Here is a 14,094-nt window from a genome sequence, read left to right on the forward strand (position 1 = left end):
AGACAAAACACAGACACAATTTACTAAGGGTCTGATTCGCGTTTTCCCAACGTGTTACCCGAATATTTCCGATATGCGCCGATTTTCCCTGTATTGCCCCGGGATTTTTGCGCACGTGATCGGATTTTGCATCGGCACCGGCATGCACGCGACGGAAATCGGGCGACTTGGCCAAACGAAAACCCGACGGATTTGGAAAAACCACCGCATTTAAAACAAAAAATGTGTAGCAAAAATTGCACTTACCTTCACTAGGTATAGGCCGGTGAATTTCAGGGCATTCCAGCGCGCCTCCGGGGAACTTCAGCGCAGCAGCGCCACCTGGTGGACGGCGGAGGAACTGCCTTAGTGAATCCTGGCCGGACCCGAATCCACCGCAAAGAATGCGCCGCTGGATCGCGAATGGTCCATTCACAATCCAGCGGCCCGTTCTCTGTGGTGGATTCGGATCCGGCCGGGATTCACAAAGGTAGTTCCTCCGACATCCACCAAGTGGCGCTGCTGCGCTGAAGTTCCCCGGAATGCACTGATCTTTTTTTTTTAAATGCGGCGGTTTTTCCAAATCCGTCGGGTTACCGTTCGGCCACGCCCTCCGATTTCCGTTGCGTGCATGCCAGCGCCGATGCGCCACAATCCGATCGCGTGCGACAAAATCCCGGGGCAATTCAGGGAAAATCGGCGCAAATCAGAAATATTCGGGTAACATGTCGGGAAAACGCGAATCGGGCCCTAAGTAAATGACCCCAAATGGGGCTCATTTACTTACCCGGTCAAGTTGCGATCCCACAGTGCGTTGTCCAATGTGGATTTGGGTCTGCCGGGATTCACTAAGCTCGTGTGCCCGATATCCACCAGGTGTCGCTGCTGCACCGAGGTCCGCCGGAGTTCACCTTCTTCCTGGTGCATGTAAGTGCTGATTTTGCGACACAAATTCTATTTTAAATTCTGTGTTTTTTCCGACAGCCACGCCCCCCAATTTCTGTCGCGTGAAAGGCGGCGCCGATACGACACAATCTGTTCGGGCGATTCGGCGCAAATTGGAAATATTTGAGAAACCCAAGAAAGTCCGTCGTTCTGACCCTTAGTAAATGAGCCCCAATGGGCCACATTAATTCTGCACCCGTATTCTGACGTAGATTTCCGCCAGTTTTCTGTCCACCGCACCACAATACTCTGCACCGTGCACCATATTTACATAGGAAGTTGCACATAATTGTGGCGCATGTACGGCATGACTCCTGCACTTATTTTAAAACCTTTGGGCGCCCGCAGGGTGCGGGAGAGTCATGAAGACCCTGCACCGGTCTTTATTAATTCCATATACATTGGGAACAAACTGTTGATTGTCAGGGGCATAAGAGAGTCAGCGCCCCATAGATGACTTCTGAATGGGCCCCCAGACAATATACAAAGTTATGTACTTAAACATTTATACATATACACAATTCTGTCCCAGCAGCTGCTGACCACATGGGGGAAGTACATGGCAGGAATTAGAGATTAGATCCCCTGTCCTGATGTCCCCTCCCTCTCACCCGACATTTCTTATCTGAGCTGCCGATTCCTGTGTACTGTGGAGGATGTGCCCTGTTATATACAGATTATGCTATGTACTGTGGAGGATGTACTCTGTTATATACAGATTATGCTGTGTACTGTGGAGGATGTGCCCTGTTATATACAGATTATGCTGTGTACTGTGGAGGATGTACCCTGTTATATACAGATTATGCTGTGTACTGTGGAGGATGTGCCCTGTTATATCCACATTATGCTGTGTACTGTGGAGGATGTGCCCTGTTATATACATATTATGCTGTGTACTGTGGAGGATGGGAGGATCTGCTCTGTTATATACAGATTATGTTGTGTACTGTGGAGGATGTGCCCTGTTATATACAGATTATGCTGTGTACTGTGGAGGATGTGCCCTGTTATTTTCAGATTATGCTATGTACTGTGGGGGATGTGCCCTGTTATATACAGATTATGCTGTGTACTGTAGAGGATGTGCCCTGTTATATACAGATTATGCTGTGTACTGTGGGGGATGTGCCCTGTTATATACATATTATGCTGTGTACTGTGGAGAATGTGCCCTGTTATATACAGATTATGCTGTGTACTGTGGGGGATGTGCCCTGTTATATACATATTATGCTGTGTACCGTGGAGAATGTGCCGTGTTATATACAGATTATGCTGTGTACTGTGGAGGATGTGCCCTGTTATATACAGATTATGCTGTGTACTGTGGGGGATGTGCCCTGTTATATACTTATTATGCTGTGTACTGTGGAGGATGTGCCCTGTTATATACAGATTATGCTGTGTACTGTGGAGGATGTGCCCTGTTATATACAGATTATGCTGTGAACTGTGGAGGATATGCCATGTTATATACAGATTATGCTGTGTACTGTGGAGGATGTGCCATGTTATATACAGATTATGCTATGTACTGTGGAGGATGTGCCATGTTATATACAGATTATGCTATGTACTGTGGAGGATGTACCCTGTTATATACAGATTATGCTGTGTACTGTGGAGAATGTGCCCTGTTATATACACATTATGCTGTGTACTGTGGAGGATGTGCCCTGTTATATACATATTATGCTGTGTACTGTGGAGGATCTGCTCTGTTATATACAGATTATGCTGTGTACTGCAGAGGATTTGCCCTGTTATTTTCAGATTATGCTATGTACTGTGGGGGATGTGCCCTGTTATATACAGATTATGCTGTGTACTGTAGAGGATGTGCCCTGTTATATACAGATTATGCTGTGTACTGTGGGGGATGTGCCCTGTTATATACATATTATGCTGTGTACTGTGGAGAATGTGCCCTGTTATATACAGATTATGCTGTGTACTGTGAAGGATGTGCCCTGTTATATACATAGTATGCTGTGTACTGTGGGGGATGTGCCCTGTTATATACAAATTATGCTGTGTACTGTGGAGGATGTGACCTGTTATATACAGATTATGCTGTGTACTGTGGAGGATGTGCCCTGTTATATACAGATTATGCTGTGTACTGTGGAGGATGTGCCCTGTTATATACAGATTATGCTGTGTACTGTGGAGGATGTGCCCTGTTATATACAGATTATGCTGTGTACTGTGGAGGATGTGCCCTGTTATATACAGATTATGCTGTGAACTGTGGAGGATATGCCATGTCATATACAGATTATGCTGTGTACTGTGGAGGATGTGCCATGTTATATACAGATAATGCTGTGTACTGTGGAGGATGTGCCATGTTATATACAGATTATGCTGTGTACTGTTGAGGATGTGCCCTGTTATATACAGATTATGCTGTGTACTGTGGAGGATGTGACCTGTTATATACAGATTATGCTGTGTACTGTGGAGGATGTGCCCTGTTATATACAGATTATGCTATGTACTGTGGAGGATGTACTCTGTTATATACAGATTATGCTGTGTACTGTGGAGGATGTGCCCTGTTATATACAGATTATGCTGTGTACTGTGGAGGATGTACCCTGTTATATACAGATTATGCTGTGTACTGTGGAGGATGTGCCCTGTTATATCCACATTATGCTGTGTACTGTGGAGGATGTGCCCTGTTATATACATATTATGCTGTGTACTGTGGAGGATGGGAGGATCTGCTCTGTTATATACAGATTATGTTGTGTACTGTGGAGGATGTGCCCTGTTATATACAGATTATGCTGTGTACTGTGGAGGATGTGCCCTGTTATTTTCAGATTATGCTATGTACTGTGGGGGATGTGCCCTGTTATATACAGATTATGCTGTGTACTGTAGAGGATGTGCCCTGTTATATACAGATTATGCTGTGTACTGTGGGGGATGTGCCCTGTTATATACATATTATGCTGTGTACTGTGGAGAATGTGCCCTGTTATATACAGATTATGCTGTGTACTGTGGGGGATGTGCCCTGTTATATACATATTATGCTGTGTACCGTGGAGAATGTGCCGTGTTATATACAGATTATGCTGTGTACTGTGGAGGATGTGCCCTGTTATATACAGATTATGCTGTGTACTGTGGGGGATGTGCCCTGTTATATACTTATTATGCTGTGTACTGTGGAGGATGTGCCCTGTTATATACAGATTATGCTGTGTACTGTGGAGGATGTGCCCTGTTATATACAGATTATGCTGTGAACTGTGGAGGATATGCCATGTTATATACAGATTATGCTGTGTACTGTGGAGGATGTGCCATGTTATATACAGATTATGCTATGTACTGTGGAGGATGTGCCATGTTATATACAGATTATGCTATGTACTGTGGAGGATGTACCCTGTTATATACAGATTATGCTGTGTACTGTGGAGAATGTGCCCTGTTATATACACATTATGCTGTGTACTGTGGAGGATGTGCCCTGTTATATACATATTATGCTGTGTACTGTGGAGGATCTGCTCTGTTATATACAGATTATGCTGTGTACTGCAGAGGATTTGCCCTGTTATTTTCAGATTATGCTATGTACTGTGGGGGATGTGCCCTGTTATATACAGATTATGCTGTGTACTGTAGAGGATGTGCCCTGTTATATACAGATTATGCTGTGTACTGTGGGGGATGTGCCCTGTTATATACATATTATGCTGTGTACTGTGGAGAATGTGCCCTGTTATATACAGATTATGCTGTGTACTGTGAAGGATGTGCCCTGTTATATACATATTATGCTGTGTACTGTGGGGGATGTGCCCTGTTATATACAAATTATGCTGTGTACTGTGGAGGATGTGACCTGTTATATACAGATTATGCTGTGTACTGTGGAGGATGTGCCCTGTTATATACAGATTATGCTGTGTACTGTGGAGGATGTGCCCTGTTATATACAGATTATGCTGTGTACTGTGGAGGATGTGCCCTGTTATATACAGATTATGCTGTGAACTGTGGAGGATATGCCATGTCATATACAGATTATGCTGTGTACTGTGGAGGATGTGCCATGTTATATACAGATAATGCTGTGTACTGTGGAGGATGTGCCATGTTATATACAGATTATGCTGTGTACTGTTGAGGATGTGCCCTGTTATATACAGATTATGCTGTGTACTGTGGAGGATGTGACCTGTTATATACAGATTATGCTGTGTACTGTGGAGGATGTGCCCTGTTATATACATATTATGCTGTGTACTGTGGAGGATGGGAGGATCTGCTCTGTTATATACAGATTATGCTGTGTACTGCAGAGGATGTGCCCTGTTATTTTAAGATTATGCTATGTACTGTGGGGGATGTGCCCTGTTATATACAGATTATGCTGTGTACTGTAGAGGATGTGCCCTGTTATATACATATTATGCTGTGTACTGTGGGGGATGTGCCCTGTTATATACATATTATGCTGTGTACCGTGGAGAATGTGCCGTGTTATATACAGATTATGCTGTGTACTGTGGAGGATGTGCCCTGTTATATACAGATTATGCTGTGTACTGTGGGGGATGTGCCCTGTTATATACTTATTATGCTGTGTACTGTGGAGGATGTGCCCTGTTATATACAGATTATGCTGTGTACTGTGGAGGATGTGCCCTGTTATATACAGATTATGCTGTGAACTGTGGAGGATATGCCATGTTATATACAGATTATGCTGTGTACTGTGGAGGATGTGCCATGTTATATACAGATTATGCTATGTACTGTGGAGGATGTGCCATGTTATATACAGATTATGCTATGTACTGTGGAGGATGTACCCTGTTATATACAGATTATGCTGTGTACTGTGGAGAATGTGCCCTGTTATATACACATTATGCTGTGTACTGTGGAGGATGTGCCCTGTTATATACATATTATGCTGTGTACTGTGGAGGATCTGCTCTGTTATATACAGATTATGCTGTGTACTGCAGAGGATTTGCCCTGTTATTTTCAGATTATGCTATGTACTGTGGGGGATGTGCCCTGTTATATACAGATTATGCTGTGTACTGTAGAGGATGTGCCCTGTTATATACAGATTATGCTGTGTACTGTGGGGGATGTGCCCTGTTATATACATATTATGCTGTGTACTGTGGAGGATGTGTCCTGTTATATACAGATTATGCTGTGTACTGTGGAGGATGTGCCATGTTATAAACAGATTATGCTGTGTGCTGTGGAGGATGTGCCATGTTACATACATATTATGCTGTGTACTGTGGAGAATGTGCCCTGTTATATACAGATTATGCTGTGTACTGTGGGGGATGTGCCCTGTTATATACATATTATGCTGTGTACTGTGGAGGATGTGCCCTGTTATATACAGATTATGCTGTGTACTGTGGAGGATGTGCCCTGTTATATACAGATTATGCTGTGTACTGTGGGGGATGTGCCCTGTTATATACATATTATGCTGTTTACTGTGGAGGATGTGCCCTGTTATATACAGATTATGCTGTGAACTGTGGAGGATATGCCATGTTATATACAGATTATGCTGTGTACTGTGGAGGATGTGCCATGTTATATACAGATTATGCTGTGTACTGTGGAGGATGTGCCATGTTATATACAGATTATGCTATGTACTGTGGAGGATGTACCCTGTTATATACAGATTATGCTGTGTACTGTGGAGGATGTGCCCTGTGTGAGAAACTGAAGGGGTTAACTGTGGATGGGCGGTATGTTTCCCCTAGGTTTTGCTATTATGCAAGGCCTTAGTGCTGAGGTTGGGTGTCCAGCACCTTGGACACAGGTGATGGGAGCAGCCCAATCAGTCTTTTTTTTAAACCGCTCAGCAGAGCTGGAAGTGTTGTCTCTCTCTGGAAGGAGGCTGGAGAGCACACAGCCCTGACCTCTGTGCCTGGAGCAGCCAAGTGATTTTGTATAGTGGTGAGTTAGTGAACACCTGTATAGTTAGCACCCTGACGGGTAGGATTTTTGTTTATTTAATACCTGAATGTAAAGGCTGTTTTATTTTGCTGCTACAATAAACGCAGGCGAGACCTGTTTTGGACTGTACTTTGGTGTCACTGTCTTGAACTGCATCACAGCACCCCGCTACCACGGTCTCTACTGGGCCAAATCTCCCACACCTGTTATATACATATTATGCTGTGTACTGTGGAGGATGGGAGGATCTGCTCTGTTATATACAGATTATGCTGTGTACTGTGGAGGATGTACCCTGTTATATACAGATTATGCTGTGTACTGTGGAGAATGTGCCCTGTTATATACACATTATGCTGTGTACTGTGGAGGATGTGCCCTGTTATATACATATTATGCTGTGTACTGTGGAGGATCTGCTCTGTTATATACAGATTATGCTGTGTACTGCAGAGGATTTGCCCTGTTATTTTCAGATTATGCTATGTACTGTGGGGGATGTGCCCTGTTATATACAGATTATGCTGTGTACTGTAGAGGATGTGCCCTGTTATATACAGATTATGTTGTGTACTGTGGGGGATGTGCCCTGTTATATACATATTATGCTGTGTACTGTGGGGGATGTGCCCTGTTATATACATATTATGCTGTGTACTGTGGAGGATGTGCCCTGTTATATACAGATTATGCTGTGAACTGTGGAGGATATGCCATGTTATATACAGATTATGCTGTGTACTGTGGAGGATGTACCCTGTTATATACAGATTATGCTGTTTACTGTGGAGGATGTGCCCTGTTATATACAGATTATGCTGTGTACTGTGGAGGATGTGCCCTGTTATATACAGATTATGCTGTGCACTGTGGAGGATGTGCCCTGTTATATACATATTATGCTGTGTACTGTGGGGGATGTGCCCTGTTATATACATATTATGCTGTGTACTGTGGAGGATGTGCCCTGTTATATACAGATTATGCTGTGAACTGTGGAGGATATGCCATGTTATATACAGATTATGCTGTGTACTGTGGGGATGTACCCTGTTATATACAGATTATGCTGTGTACTGTGGAGGATGTGCCCTGTTATATACAGATTATGCTGTGTACTGTGGAGGATGTGCCCTGTTATATACAGATTGTGCTGTGTGCTGTGGAGGATGTGCCCTGTTATATACATATGCTGTGTACTGTGGAGGATGTGCTCTGTTATATACAGACTATGCTGTGCACTGTGGAGGATGTGCCCTGTTATATACAGATTGTGCTGTGTGCTGTGGAGGATGTGCCCTGTTATATACATATGCTGTGTACTGTGGAGGATGTGCTCTGTTATATACAGACTATGCTGTGCACTGTGGAGGATGTGCCATGTTATATACAGATTATGCTGTGTACTGTGGAGGATGTGCCCTGTTATATACAGATTATGCTGTGCACTGTGGAGGATGTGCCCTGTTATATACAGATTATGCTGTGCACTGTGGAGGATGTGCCCTGTTATATACAGATTATGCTGTGCACTGTGGAGGATGTGCCCTGTTATATACAGATTATGCTGTGTACTGTGGAGGATGTGCCCTGTTATATACAGATTATGCTGTGTACTGTGGAGGATGTGCCCTGTTATATACAGATTATGCTGTGTACTGTGGAGGATGTGCCCTGTTATATACAGATTATGCTGTGTACTGTGGAGGATGTGCCATGTTATATACAGATTATGCTGTGTACTGTGGAGGATGTGCCATGTTATTTTCAGATGATGCTGTGTGCTGTGGGGGATGTGCCATTTTATATACAGATTATGCTGTGTACTGTGGAGGATGTGCCATGTTATATACAGATTATGCTGTGTACTGTGGAGGATGTGCCATGTTATTTTCAGATGATGCTGTGTGCTGTGGGGGATGTGCCATTTTATATACAGATTATGCTGTACCATGAGTTGTATAATATGTATATAGTGGTGCACATCCTCCATTGTTCAGTCTGTCAGATCTGATGCCGGGACCCCCTGACACTGCAGGCCCATAGCAGCCTCTCAGCTTCTGGGGGAATTCAAGGGTTAATGATCTGTCTCTCCAGCCTGTGTACATACAGAGATAGTCCGTATATCCTGGTCACATCCTTTTTCTATATATATATATATAAAATCGTAGCAATAATCGCTACTCTGCACCCGCCCCAGGCCGTCACCTGCGCTCTGCACCCGCCCCAGGCCGTCACCTGCGCTCTGCACCCGCCCCAGGCCGTCACCTGCGCTCTGCACCCGCCCCAGGCCGTCACCTGCGCTCTGCACCCGCCCCAGGCCGTCACCTGCGCTCTGCACCCGCCCCAGGCCGTCACCTGCGCTCTGCACCCGCCCCAGGCCGTCACCTGCGCTCTGCACCCGCCCCAGGCCGTCACCTGCGCTCTGCACCCGCCCCAGGCCGTCACCTGCGCTCTGCACCCGCCCCAGGCCGTCACCTGCGCTCTGCACCCGCCCCAGGCCGTCACCTGCGCTCTGCACCCGCCCCAGGCCGTCACCTGCGCTCTGCACCCGCCCCAGGCCGTCACCTGCGCTCTGCACCCGCCCCAGGCCGTCACCTGCGCTCTGCACCCGCCCCAGGCCGTCACCGCCACTCTGCACATGCCCCAGGCCATCGACGCCACTCTGCATCTGCCCAAGGCCATCACTCTGCATGCACTAGAGGCCGTCAACGCCACTCTGCGCCTGCCCCAGGCGGTCACCGCCACCCTGCGCCTGCCCCAGGCGGTCACCGCCACCCTGCGCCTGCCCCAGGCGGTCACCGCCACCCTGCGCCTGCCCCAGGCGGTCACCGCCACCCTGCGCCTGCCCCAGGCGGTCACCGCCACCCTGCGCCTGCCCCAGGCGGTCACCGCCACCCTGCGCCTGCCCCAGGCCGTCACCGCCACTCTGCACATGCCCCAGGCCATCGACGCCACTCTGCATCTGCCCAAGGCCATCACTCTGCATGCACTAGAGGCCGTCAACGCCACTCTGCGCCTGCCCCAGGCGGTCACCGCCACCCTGCGCCTGCCCCAGGCGGTCACCGCCACCCTGCGCCTGCCCCAGGCGGTCACCGCCACCCTGCGCCTGCCCCAGGCGGTCACCGCCACCCTGCGCCTGCCCCAGGCGGTCACCGCCACCCTGCGCCTGCCCCAGGCGGTCACCGCCACCCTGCGCCTGCCCCAGGCGGTCACCGCCACCCTGCGCCTGCCCCAGGCGGTCACCGCCACCCTGCGCCTGCCCCAGGCGGTCACCGCCACCCTGCGCCTGCCCCAGGCGGTCACCGCCACCCTGCGCCTGCCCCAGGCGGTCACCGCCACCCTGCGCCTGCCCCAGGCGGTCACCGCCACCCTGCGCCTGCCCCAGGCGGTCACCGCCACCCTGCGCCTGCCCCAGGCGGTCACCGCCACCCTGCGCCTGCCCCAGGCGGTCACCGCCACCCTGCGCCTGCCCCAGGCGGTCACCGCCACCCTGCGCCTGCCCCAGGCGGTCACCGCCACCCTGCGCCTGCCCCAGGCGGTCACCGCCACCCTGCGCCTGCCCCAGGCGGTCACCGCCACCCTGCGCCTGCCCCAGGCGGTCACCGCCACCCTGCGCCTGCCCCAGGCGGTCACCGCCACCCTGCGCCTGCCCCAGGCGGTCACCGCCACCCTGCGCCTGCCCCAGGCGGTCACCGCCACCCTGCGCCTGCCCCAGGCGGTCACCGCCACCCTGCGCCTGCCCCAGGCGGTCACCGCCACCCTGCGCCTGCCCCAGGCGGTCACCGCCACCCTGCGCCTGCCCCAGGCGGTCACCGCCACCCTGCGCCTGCCCCAGGCGGTCACCGCCACCCTGCGCCTGCCCCAGGCGGTCACCGCCACCCTGCGCCTGCCCCAGGCGGTCACCGCCACCCTGCGCCTGCCCCAGGCTGTCACCGCCACCCTGCGCCTGCCCCAGGCTGTCACCGCCACCCTGCGCCTGCCCCAGGCTGTCACCGCCACCCTGCGCCTGCCCCAGGCTGTCACCGCCACCCTGCGCCTGCCCCAGGCTGTCACCGCCACCCTGCGCCTGCCCCAGGCTGTCACCGCCACCCTGCGCCTGCCCCAGGCTGTCACCGCCACCCTGCGCCTGCCCCAGGCTGTCACCGCCACCCTGCGCCTGCCCCAGGCTGTCACCGCCACCCTGCGCCTGCCCCAGGCTGTCACCGCCACCCTGCGCCTGCCCCAGGCTGTCACCGCCACCCTGCGCCTGCCCCAGGCTGTCACCACTAGTGTGCACTTGCCGGAGGCTGTCACCACTAGTGTGCACTTGCCGGAGGCTGTCACCACTAGTGTGCACTTGCCGGAGGCTGTCACCACTAGTGTGCACTTGCCGGAGGCTGTCACCACTAGTGTGCACTTGCCGGAGGCTGTCACCACTAGTGTGCACTTGCCGGAGGCTGTCACCACTAGTGTGCACTTGCCGGAGGCTGTCACCACTAGTGTGCACTTGCCGGAGGCTGTCACCACTAGTGTGCACTTGCCGGAGGCTGTCACCACTAGTGTGCACTTGCCGGAGGCTGTCACCACTAGTGTGCACTTGCCGGAGGCTGTCACCACTAGTGTGCACTTGCCGGAGGCTGTCACCACTAGTGTGCACTTGCCGGAGGCTGTCACCACTAGTGTGCACTTGCCGGAGGCTGTCACCACTAGTGTGCACTTGCCGGAGGCTGTCACCACTAGTGTGCACTTGCCGGAGGCTGTCACCACTAGTGTGCACTTGCCGGAGGCTGTCACCACTAGTGTGCACTTGCCGGAGGCTGTCACCACTAGTGTGCACTTGCCGGAGGCTGTCACCACTAGTGTGCACTTGCCGGAGGCTGTCACCACTAGTGTGCACTTGCCGGAGGCTGTCACCACTAGTGTGCACTTGCCGGAGGCTGTCACCACTAGTGTGCACTTGCCGGAGGCTGTCACCACTAGTGTGCACTTGCCGGAGGCTGTCACCACTAGTGTGCACTTGCCGGAGGCTGTCACCACTAGTGTGCACTTGCCGGAGGCTGTCACCACTAGTGTGCACTTGCCGGAGGCTGTCACCACTAGTGTGCACTTGCCGGAGGCTGTCACCACTAGTGTGCACTTGCCGGAGGCTGTCACCACTAGTGTGCACTTGCCGGAGGCTGTCACCACTAGTGTGCACTTGCCGGAGGCTGTCACCACTAGTGTGCACTTGCCGGAGGCTGTCACCACTAGTGTGCACTTGCCGGAGGCTGTCACCACTAGTGTGCACTTGCCGGAGGCTGTCACCACTAGTGTGCACTTGCCGGAGGCTGTCACCACTAGTGTGCACTTGCCGGAGGCTGTCACCACTAGTGTGCACTTGCCGGAGGCTGTCACCACTAGTGTGCACTTGCCGGAGGCTGTCACCACTAGTGTGCACTTGCCGGAGGCTGTCACCACTAGTGTGCACTTGCCGGAGGCTGTCACCACTAGTGTGCACTTGCCGGAGGCTGTCACCACTAGTGTGCACTTGCCGGAGGCTGTCACCACTAGTGTGCACTTGCCGGAGGCTGTCACCACTAGTGTGCACTTGCCGGAGGCTGTCACCACTAGTGTGCACTTGCCGGAGGCTGTCACCACTAGTGTGCACTTGCCGGAGGCTGTCACCACTAGTGTGCACTTGCCGGAGGCTGTCACCACTAGTGTGCACTTGCCGGAGGCTGTCACCACTAGTGTGCACTTGCCGGAGGCTGTCACCACTAGTGTGCACTTGCCGGAGGCTGTCACCACTAGTGTGCACTTGCCGGAGGCTGTCACCACTAGTGTGCACTTGCCGGAGGCTGTCACCACTTCTTTGCATCTGCCGGAGGCTGTCACCACTAGTGTGCACTTGCCGGAGGCTGTCACCACTAGTGTGCACTTGCCGGAGGCTGTCACCACTAGTGTGCACTTGCCGGAGGCTGTCACCACTAGTGTGCACTTGCCGGAGGCTGTCACCACTTCTTTGCATCTGCCGGAGGCTGTCACAGCTACTTTCTACCTGCAGGAGGCGGTCACAGCTACTTTCTACCTGCAGGAGGCGGTCACAGCTACTTTCTACCTGCAGGAGGCGGTCACGACCACTGTGCACATGCCGGAGGCTGTCAAAACTACTGTGAACCTGCCGGTGGGTTGGTGATCTGTGCCTTTAAGATTTGTTCTCACCCCTTCCCAGTTACCTCCTACCGTCCTCCCCCTCCTACAGGATGTGGGGGTATATATGGCTGATGACCTCCCTCCCTATGTTATGGAGATTTTATGATGTTTTTGTAATGTCTTAACTTTGTATTTTTTAGTTAATTTCCAGTCCCAGCAGGTGGAATGGTGGGAGATGTGAGATGCTGGTTGCTCGGTTGGCCGACTTGCCAGATTAATATATATAAAAAAATGTAATCCTGGGTAGAGCCTCATGTCCTGTTTTTGTCGCATTGTCGTTCTCCACACTAGTTACCCCACCCAGGGCTTCTCCACCCTGTATAGTACTAGTTACCCCACCCAGGGCTTCTCCACCCTGTATAGTACTAGTTACCCCACCAGGGCTGCTCCCCCTGTATAGTACTAGTTACCCCACTTCTCCCTCTGTATAGTACTAGTTACCTCTCCCAGGACTTCTCCCTCTGTATAGTACTAGTTATCCCACCCAGGACTGCTCCCCCTGTATAGTACTAGTTACCCCACCCAGGGCTGCTCCCCTCTGTATAGTACTAGTTACCCCACCCAGGGCTTCTCCACCCTGTATAGTACTAGTTACCCCACCCAGGGCTTCTCCCCCCTGTATAGTACTAGTTACCCCACCCAGGGCTTCTCCACCCTGTATAGTACTAGTTACCCCACCCAGGGCTTCTCCACCCTGTATAGTACTAGTTACCCCACCAGGGCTGCTCCCCCTGTATAGTACTAGTTACCCCACTTCTCCCTCTGTATAGTACTAGTTACCTCTCCCAGGACTTCTCCCTCTGTATAGTACTAGTTACCCCACCCAGGACTGCTCCCCCCTGTATAGTACTAGTTACCCCACCCAGGGCTGCTCCCCCCTGTATAGTACTAGTTACCTCTCCCAGGGCTGCTCCCCCCTGTATAGTACTAGTTACCCCACCAGGGCTGCTCCCCCTGTATAGTACTAGTTACCCCACTTCTCCCTCTGTATAGTACTAGTTACCTCTCCCAGGGCTTCTC

This window comes from Engystomops pustulosus, chromosome 8 (assembly GCF_040894005.1).
Source record: "Engystomops pustulosus chromosome 8, aEngPut4.maternal, whole genome shotgun sequence".
Lineage (NCBI taxonomy): Eukaryota > Metazoa > Chordata > Amphibia > Anura > Leptodactylidae > Engystomops > Engystomops pustulosus.